Genomic DNA, 9,422 nt, shown 5'->3' on the forward strand with positions numbered 1-9,422 from the left:
GGCTCCTCCCGCCGGCCCGGCACCGCCTCCAGGTGCTGCTGTCCCCGGGAGCTGCCGGGCCGCCCGCTCTTGTTTGCCCCGCACCAACTTCTGGGAGAGAGAAGCTCTCGGCTCGTGGACTCCCAGCCCCGCTCGGCTGCCTGGGCCGGGCCTGGCCTTTCTGCTCCGAGATCTACGGAAGAAGGGCTGGGTGGGAAAGCTCGTCCGGCTTCATCCCAGCCACACAGGGGGAGACCACCCTAAGAAAGCCGTGGTAGTCCCGGCGGGGTGGCTGTAGGGGCTGCCCAGATACCTCACTGAGAAACCAGAGACCAGGTTTGAAACACCCCCCTGGGCCAGGGGTGGATTAAGATTCATTGGGGGCCCCCACCTGAGCAATGGCCCAAGCAGGACACTCTGCCCCCAAGGCCCCAGGCAAGAGCCAAGCCACCCCTGCCCACAGGTTCACGCTGGAGCCAGCACCGGGGATGCAGAGATGCTACCCGCTAGGCACATGTGGCACAGACTGAGCTCTGGGGGCAGCCCTTCATCCTGCCACGGCTCAGTCCGGCCTCAGTAGCACCTGGCATATAGCGCCCAACAGTCACTGCCCACCACGTTGCACACACCCAGCCCAGCCGCCAGGTTCATCCACACCGAGGCAGGGGCCTCTGGGCTCGAGACCCAGCTGGCCCATGCATTAATCTGCCTGTACAACTCCACACTGCTGCCCCCAGTGCTGCCAGGAGGGCAGAGGGCACATGGCCGGTGCAGGACTTCCAAGGGAAAGGCAGCAAGGGGGAGAGCCCTGATCTGGCAGTGGGCAGCACAGATCCACCCCCCACTATGCACACAAATCTGAGGGGGCACATGCTCCCCCCAGGAAGCCTCCCCCACCACCCCAGCCCCCTGGACGAGCCTCCCGTGGCTCCATCCCAGTCCCCGCCCCAGCCCTGGGACCCTATGCACTACCCTGGCTGAGCAGCACCACCTGCCCCTGCCCCACTCCATCAGTGTGGAGGCCTCCATCTGCCCTCTCCCATGCCCCCTATGCTCCCTCCCCTCATAGACCTACCTACAGGGAGCTGCTCTTTGTGCTCCCTGGCTATGTTCCGGGCCATGTGCATGTGTTCAGGCATGCACATCCATGTGGTGCCCCCTGTACTCTCAACAGCGCCAAGCAGCCCCTTGCAAGCTGGAACACTGCCAGCCTGCAAAGGGAAGCCCACCATTTCCCAATCCCTGAACAATACTGCAAATCAGGGACAAATGCTGTCCCGGAGTCATGCAGCCCAGGACCAGGATTTGATGTTCCCCTTCCAGGCCTGTCCCACCCAATTAGGGACAGATGGTCACCCTAGACAGACCCTCAACATTGAATTTTAAGATTCGGAGTACAGGCCCAATGGCATGGAAACCATAAAACTGCACCATCTGGTTGGTGTTAACAACGCCAGGATTCCTCAAAAAGTGTGCAGAATTGGGTTCAGAAGGATGATCATTTGTTTCCCTGGTGTGGACCAGGTACTGAAGGTTGGCGCAACGTGATCATTGATCCATTGCCAGCCATGCAATCTATTGTTCTGCATTCAGTTGCCTCCCTAATTAAGGGAGGCTCATAATAGGGCATTTGTCCCGCAACACGTTGGAGATCTGGTGGGTCAGAGCAGACTCAATTAATCTGCACACAAGCTGACGCACAGTGGACTGCGCCACATGCATGTATAAGTGACAAAATGTGCATCAGTGCACAGGAAATGGTGGCAGTGTACTTTTGAACTAAATCACTCCGATGTGTTTTAGTTCAAAGGCACACCGCTGCCATTTTCGCAGCGTTGACATGCATTTCACTGCTTATACAACTACATGCATCACAGTGCCAGCATGTGCTCACACATGCCCACACCAGTCTAGGCCCATTGTTGCCCCACTGGATAACCAATAGGTTTGTCTGCCTTGCTGCTTGCAAGTTCTGGAGGCAGAGGGAGGGGAGTGCAGACAAGGTCTGATAAACCTGCTTAACTTCAGACACCCCTTGAGGGGACCCAACCCAGTTCCTAAAGTTAAACGTGCATGTAAGGCCTTGTTTACACTCTCCTGCCATTACAATCACTACTAAGACACCAGAGTATGTGCACATCCATGGGTTTCTGGTGTCTACATGGATCCACTCAGCAGCTGTGCTGACATGGCATGAAGTGTAGAAAGATACCAGCTGCTGAAGCAACCCTGGCAGCTAGCAGAGGTGGGCTGGTTGCCAGATGACAGACAGACAGAGGCAGAAGCTTTACTTTGCTTGGCAGAAGTGGTGTAACTGCCAGCAGAAAAGGGAGTCTTGATTCCACAGAGGAGATCCAAATCGGGACACATTCACAATTCTGCAGTGAAACTTTGTACTTATAGAATAGGCCTGTGTCTTTGTAGGAGCAGGGCTTAAGTATGCACACAATCCCCACTAATGCAGTCATTTGTGCTTCTATAGAACAGCATGGTCTTTAGGAAGATAAGATTTACAGCCTCAGTCCTGCAAACACTTCTGCACATGCTAGCTTTGAGTGAGTAGGGCTGTTTGGAGCAGTTGGATTTAGTCACAAGCTCTATGATTTTTTAATTCCCCTCCTCTATGCTCCACAACCACTTTCCTCCTCTCACCTCCCATATCTGCCTCCTCCCCTGCCAGCAGGTCAGCTAATAATAATTTACAAGAGCAGCCAGTCTCATCACCCAGTAAATTAACATTATATTAGAATTGGATGGAAATGGGAATATGGATTATACAGGGAAATAAAAAAAAAAGCATTCCAAAATGAAAAATCAAAATTTCCCAGAAGAGGTGATCTGAACTTCCACTGAGAAAGAAATCACAACATTTCATTTCACCCTTTTGCAAAAGTTTCTGACTCCCTGAGCTGTCTGGAGCCCTGGCAAGCTGCCAGAAGAGGAGGCAGGCAGTCTGGGATGCCTGGGAGGTGGGCAGTTGAGTGAGCATGGGAACTTGGGAAACCACAGTGCCAGGAACAATTTTCCAATAGCAAATTAAAATTATCCAACAAAAATAAAATTTTGCTGTGGAAAATGTTGATATTATGCACAGTGAATATTCCAGCAGAAAATAATTCTGATGGAAAACTCCCAACCATTATATACTGCCACAGAACCAGGGCTAGGGACAGAAGTTACACATAAAAAGGTTTAAGTGATCAGAAATTGGTTTAAACCTGTAACGGAACATAAGTTCAGTGAACATAAACTGGTCTCAAAATGGCCGAAACTGATTTAAGATCAACCTGGTTAAATGTAGTATCAGACTGAACTGAGTTGGCTCAAACTGATTTATGCAACTTCTGTCCCAGACCCCTTTCTGGTTTAAGTTAAATCAGAGTCCTCCAGCATCCCAGCATGCTTTCTGGGCTGGGCTAGGCTGTGCTCTCTGCTCCAGAGAGCAGGGCTGGTCCCACCCTCTGCTCTCTAGCCTGAGCAGGGGTGGAGACATGGCAAGACACAGGGCGAGGAGGGATGGCCTGTTTGGCGCTGGAGAGGGGCTCTTCCCCTTCATCCTCCTCCCCCCATGGCCATGGGGCAGGGAAGTGGAGGCTCTGTGCAGTCCAGCCTGGCTCAGCCTGGGCACAGGGAACAGCTGTCACTGAGCCACAGCCACTGGGGGTAGCCCCACCCCTGCAGCCTGGCCCTGCCCCTCTCAGTCCTGGCTGAGGCAGCCATACTGTGGGGCTAGGCCAGGCTGGGCCCCAAGGACAGCAGTGCCCTATCAATGAGCACAGCCTGGCCCAGCATGCATGGGCGGTAGCTGGCTGGGCTGCGGGCTGCCTGGGCTGACTTGGAAGTGCCACAGGGCTCGTGGGTCCACAGTGAGCCCACATGGTGGACAGCTGCTAGGCTTTGGGCCTGTCAGCACCTCTAAGCCAGCTTGGGTAGCCTGCTGCCTGGCCAGCCACCGGGAAGCAATGGGCCATGGACATAGACAACTATTTACTTTTCTTTTTGGGCTCTAGTTTACTATGTCAATAGTAAAAATCACGGTCTGGTCATTAAAATGGGATATCTATGTTCCATTCTGGCCCTGCCATAGTTTTATTCTCTGAGCTTGGATGAGTTAACATTGTCATCTTTGCTTCACTTTTCCCAAGTGCAAATTGGGGTTAATACTGTAATATTACATTACTTTATAGAGGTGTTATACTATTTAATTCATAAACATTTTATACTTGCAGACAGACATTATAGAGATGCAAATAAATATCATAACCTAACATATTATTTTTGTCCATTCCTTTAGGTTAGAATTAATCCAGGAAAAGCATTGATCTCTGGGGTGTAATTCAGTTGCATTAAGTGGTATAGCAGCCCTACATAGCTTGATCACATAATGTAGAATGGGACCAGAGATGGAAGGGATGATTATTTTTCCATCTACAAAGCATTTGAGTATTCTGTTTTAAATTGAAATGTCTTGGATTGGCCTCCAAAATGGGTATTCACTCTGGAAACAAATTCAGCTTCTATATTCTAGTGTATGTCATAAAGCAAGCATGTGATATGCCATAGAGATTTTTACTGGAGCATAATTTGAGGAAGTAGAAGAAATCAGTTCCACGCCATGGAGGATCAGTGGAACTGTCTACATGAGGCGCTTACTGTGCATTAGCCTAATAACACTGCATAGTAACGTAGCGGTCAAAATAGCCTACTGCGCAGTGTTATTAAGCTAATGAGCAATAAGCGTCACAAAATAACTGTGCACCAACACTAGTGCACAATAACTCTAGTTTTACTGAGCATTCAGTTAGTACTTTATTAAGCAAGTACTAAACTAAATGCACAGTATCTAAGGTACATTAATGAACATGTAGACACACCCAGTATGGTCTATTCTTCATTAATTCATTTATAGTTGAAGTAACCATTTTAAGGGAAATCATATTTTCTATCCATTTTTTATCTAAGGAAATTACATGGGTTAATCCAGCAATTTTCAATGGGAGTAGCATGGTACCCTGGGGTACTGTGAGATCCTTTTTAGGGTGCAGAGGGGTGCTAAGAGATAAGCGCATGCTCATCCCTGTGCAGTCCCTGTGCAAGGAGGTAAGTGTTCTTTCTTCTCCCACCCCCATCTCCACCCCATCACCACCCAGTCCATGTCAGCTGGTAAACACAGTAAAAAATAAATTCGTTTTAGAAATAGCAGGTATTCAAGTCACAAAAGTTATGAAAGTGTGCCTGGAGTCTAAAAAGGTTGAGAACCACTGAGTTAACCCCAACCACTATTTTCCATCACTAGGAAAAAATGATTAATTTATCTTTAAGATTTGCCTGAGATGTGTTAGATAGACATGACACTACCTTGAACCAAGGGGTTGGACTACATAGTCTCCTGAGAATCCTTCCAGCCCTATTTCCCTATTTTTCTATGAGCATCTATACGTATGATCCAGGGTGGGGGGTGGCATTTTAATTAGAGTAGCTTCTCTGGAGTCACTCTGATTAAAACACTTGTAACGTCTCATGTATTCAGAGTCCTGCAAGCTTTAGTTAAAGCTTTTTGTTTGACAACCTTTAGTTAGAGCACCCTTGCTGCCATTTTGAAACACAGGGACACTGAATACATGAGGTGCTGCAGTGTGCTGGAGTGTTCTGATTTAAATATAAAATCATGTTCTCTTTCATATTCTATAACATCATATTCTCTCTCTCCCAACCCTCCACCACACCCTCTTAGATAATGCCAGAAACTAAGGATATTCATCTTAATGTATTCATGGCAAAACAGCCCCAGAAGTCTGAAAGTATTATTATTGATAATTAGTAGTACTTAGCATTTTTAATGCATGAGCAGACTCCACAACCAAGTTGGGCCTCTCCATTCAAGGCTCTGTACAAACTTGCAATTTCATGTCCTAACTAAGATTGTGTTGGATCACCCAAGCATTAGTTCTTCTTCCTCGTCTTTTTGGTGCTGGCTATTTTCTTGTTCCCACTGATCTTTACCTGTGACACTTCTGCAGGATTTTTTCTCATACAATCCTTTGTGGCTGTGGTGTGTCAGAAGGGTCAGAATGAATGGTGTTGAGGATCCTTTCGGGCAAAGGTTGTCTGCAAATATAGGAGACTGGACTCAATGGTTCCAGTCCAATTCTCCCATGTTCCTATAGCACAGAACAAGAAACAGCAGTGTTGCCAACTCTTACGATTTTATTAAAAGTCTCATGATAACTGGTGTTTTGCTTAAAGCCCCAGTTCCTAGAGTCATGCAATTACTCAAGCCAAAACAAAGTACATTGGCTTAGTCAGGGATGATCCAGCCTTGAGCAGGATCTGGACTAGATGACCTGGTGAGGTCCTTTCCAGCCCTACTTCCCTATGGTCCTTACCTTTTAGCCCTCATGGTTATGGAGAAAACATGAAAGCCCCTAAAGGCTCAAGAAAGAGACAAATAAAGAAATCCCCCAAAATTAATAAATCTTGTCATTTTAAAACTAATCTTGTGATTTAGAGGGTCTAACTCAAGATTTTCAGAAGTTTGGGGAGGGCATCACTGAAACAGGGAGGAAGAAGGCCTCTGACAAACCAAAAGTTGTACACCCTAGTGCTGCACAAAGAGCAGAAAACTGGAAGAGACATTGATACGCTGAAGCAGACCTGCCCTTAGGAATATTAGTAGCATGTGCAAATTCTCCTCATCCATTCCTATACTGTGTTAGCACTCCAGTTTAGTGCCTGATGTTCCTATTCTGAATCTGTCAGTTCAGGATTGTGGAGACTCATAATTAATTTCAGCTGCTACTGTCCTCATTCTGGAAGCTATCTTAATCCTTTCAATGTATTTCAGGTTCATTATGTTTGGCGGAAATGTTTATTGTTTGTGCAAGGAAACCCCTTTTGGTCAGAGCAAAACCCCAGTGCTTAGCAGTTCTAAGATTTCTATGAGTTAGGGCACAGTATACTTTCTTCAAGTGTTCTTCATCGCTAAATGGGTCTACTTAAACAGTAAGTTCTTTGCAGCAGAGATTATTACTTTTCCTCTATTTGCAAAGTGAACACAGCACAGTCAGTTCCTGCTCCATGACTGGTCTTATACACATTGATGCAATACAAATCATAAAAATAGTAACAACTTGAAGGTGAACAGAAAAGGATACACGCTATATCTTTCTGCAGGGTCTGGAGTGTTTTCTATTCTGATAAAATATTTAAGAAGTTTGATTTTGAAAACATGAATAAACACTAAAATGCAGGCTTTGGAGAGTAGCAGATCCAATAAATTACTTAATACATTTACTACATTCTACAATACTTTCTATTTTTTTTAATCCAAGAACTACTTATTTGTTAATTTTGTTATTAGATTGCCATATAAGGTACATTTTTAGCCCTCTTTTGGGTACTAAATTTGTTATAGTTAATGTTTGTGTTTGCTATTTAGCTTACAAAATGTATGCCTGTCAATTAGCTTCCATGAACATTTGAAAGACTAAAATGCAATTAATTAAACCCTGTGTACAAGTACAACAGTCAGAAGTTTATAGACTCCCATAGTAACCTATGTCACTCAGACGTAAGAATAACAAAAAAAGCTACTCCCTCCTAACCAACCCACATTAGACAGAGGCCTGAATAAACAGATGGGCCCTGTGCTGCTGTGCTCTTTTAACAGTTTCACAATGGTTAGCAGTGCTTTTGTATCAGCCACACAGATGCTGAGCTCCTAAGAGTGTAAGAAGAAAAACAAAAGCTTCCCTCTGTTGGGTTTTAGAGAATTCATCTGCTGACCTTCTTTGTCATTAACTTTGGGCCCAGTTTCATTGTTCCTAACTTAGATAATACCTGCACCAGTTTGAGAAATAAACCATGCAGATTAGGTTTTGTCCCCAGACTGGCGAGGTGGCAAATTCCTGCTTTATTCTTAATTCATCATTGATGCAGCTGACCATTTTCAACATGACTGTTTTTTTCACAAGGTGTCATTGTAAAGAAATCTGTATCCTTGCACCATACTGTACTCCCCAGCCTGTATTCAGCCTGTACTCCAGCTTTCAAATCCTAGCCTGAGCAGATGAGTTGCACAAAGAGTATATATGAAAGCATGTCTCCAGTGTCTTTCATGCATCCTTCTGAGTTCTTGCATTTCTTTATTTAAACCCAAATTGTAACTGTGTATTAAATTGAAATGCTTTTTTCTACAGTTGCATCATTCCAGCCTCTTCTTCCCTTTAAAATGCAATTTACTGATAGGCAATTGTCACAATACAATTAGATGAAATGACTAAATGAAGTGCCATTTGTTTAATCATGTCTGTTTTCAGGGGGGGGGGGGGGGGGGGTTGTTTGTTTTTTTTAATCTCATTGCTTTAAAAACATATGGGAAAATTCACTCCTACCTACTTTTTCTCAGGAAAAGCTTGTCCACCCTTAGCCTAACTTCAGACACTTCAGTTTAGTTGATGTTTTTAATACCATTCTGCCATTTGACATGACTGTGTTGTCAGTAATCACATTAGTGCTGTTTCCTTGCTTGCATTCATGAAGGGTGAGGTTTGCTTCTGTGCTGACACCCTACCTTTTGGCTTTCCAAAGGTGTGAATTTCACTGAAAGTGCATAAGAATGATTTCATTCAAACTAATGGTCAGTTGTGTGCCAATTCCTTCCTGTCCTCTTTCAAGTCAGGATGGAGGTTTTTTGTCAATGACAAGCCAACTTTTTCCAAGGGTCATCTATCTACTTCCTTTTCACCTTCTGGTCGCAGCAACACAGTTTAGCACAAGCTAACTTATCCTGCCTTGGGTGGGTTTTTTATAGCCAGAGGTGAGCTCTGTGGTGCTGCAGTTATACAGTATAACTAATACTGCTACTAGTATTTGAGCCAGCTAGTTTAAAAGCCAGTTTGGATATGCTTGTGCTATACTGTAGTCACTCTTCTTAAACAAGGCAGTCTTGTAACTGCAGTTCAAACATAACCCATATTTGAAAATTTGCCTTTGTGGGTATTTGCATATGTAAATGGTACTTGTAGGGGGCAATCAGGTAAATACAGAGTACTAATCACCTGATTTGTGTACTCTGGCTATGCACATGGAAATATAGGCAGTTGGAACATGCAACTAGCAATATTTGCAAATCTGGAGACCATTTTTTAGAAATGCAACTCCTTGTTTATCAGAACTCGTAGCAGAGGTGATATCTTTCATTAGACCAACTAGATATTTGCAAAAAAAAATCTTTATTTGCAAGCTTTCAGTCACACTCGCCCTTCTTCAGGCATAGGAGAATGCAAAGATTATAAAATTTCTCCTAGGTGGAAATGAAATTTCGTATTTCACAGGAGAGCTGAAGGTGTAAGATCTCCTGGTTGGAATAGTTCAGTGAATTGTCATTAGGCTTATTTGCACACAATGAACTATTTCAACTAGGAGATCTTACAACGCGTTCA

This window comes from Alligator sinensis, unplaced genomic scaffold (genome assembly GCF_000455745.1).
Source record: "Alligator sinensis unplaced genomic scaffold, ASM45574v1 scaffold1093_1, whole genome shotgun sequence".
In the NCBI taxonomy this organism is placed as follows: domain Eukaryota; kingdom Metazoa; phylum Chordata; order Crocodylia; family Alligatoridae; genus Alligator; species Alligator sinensis.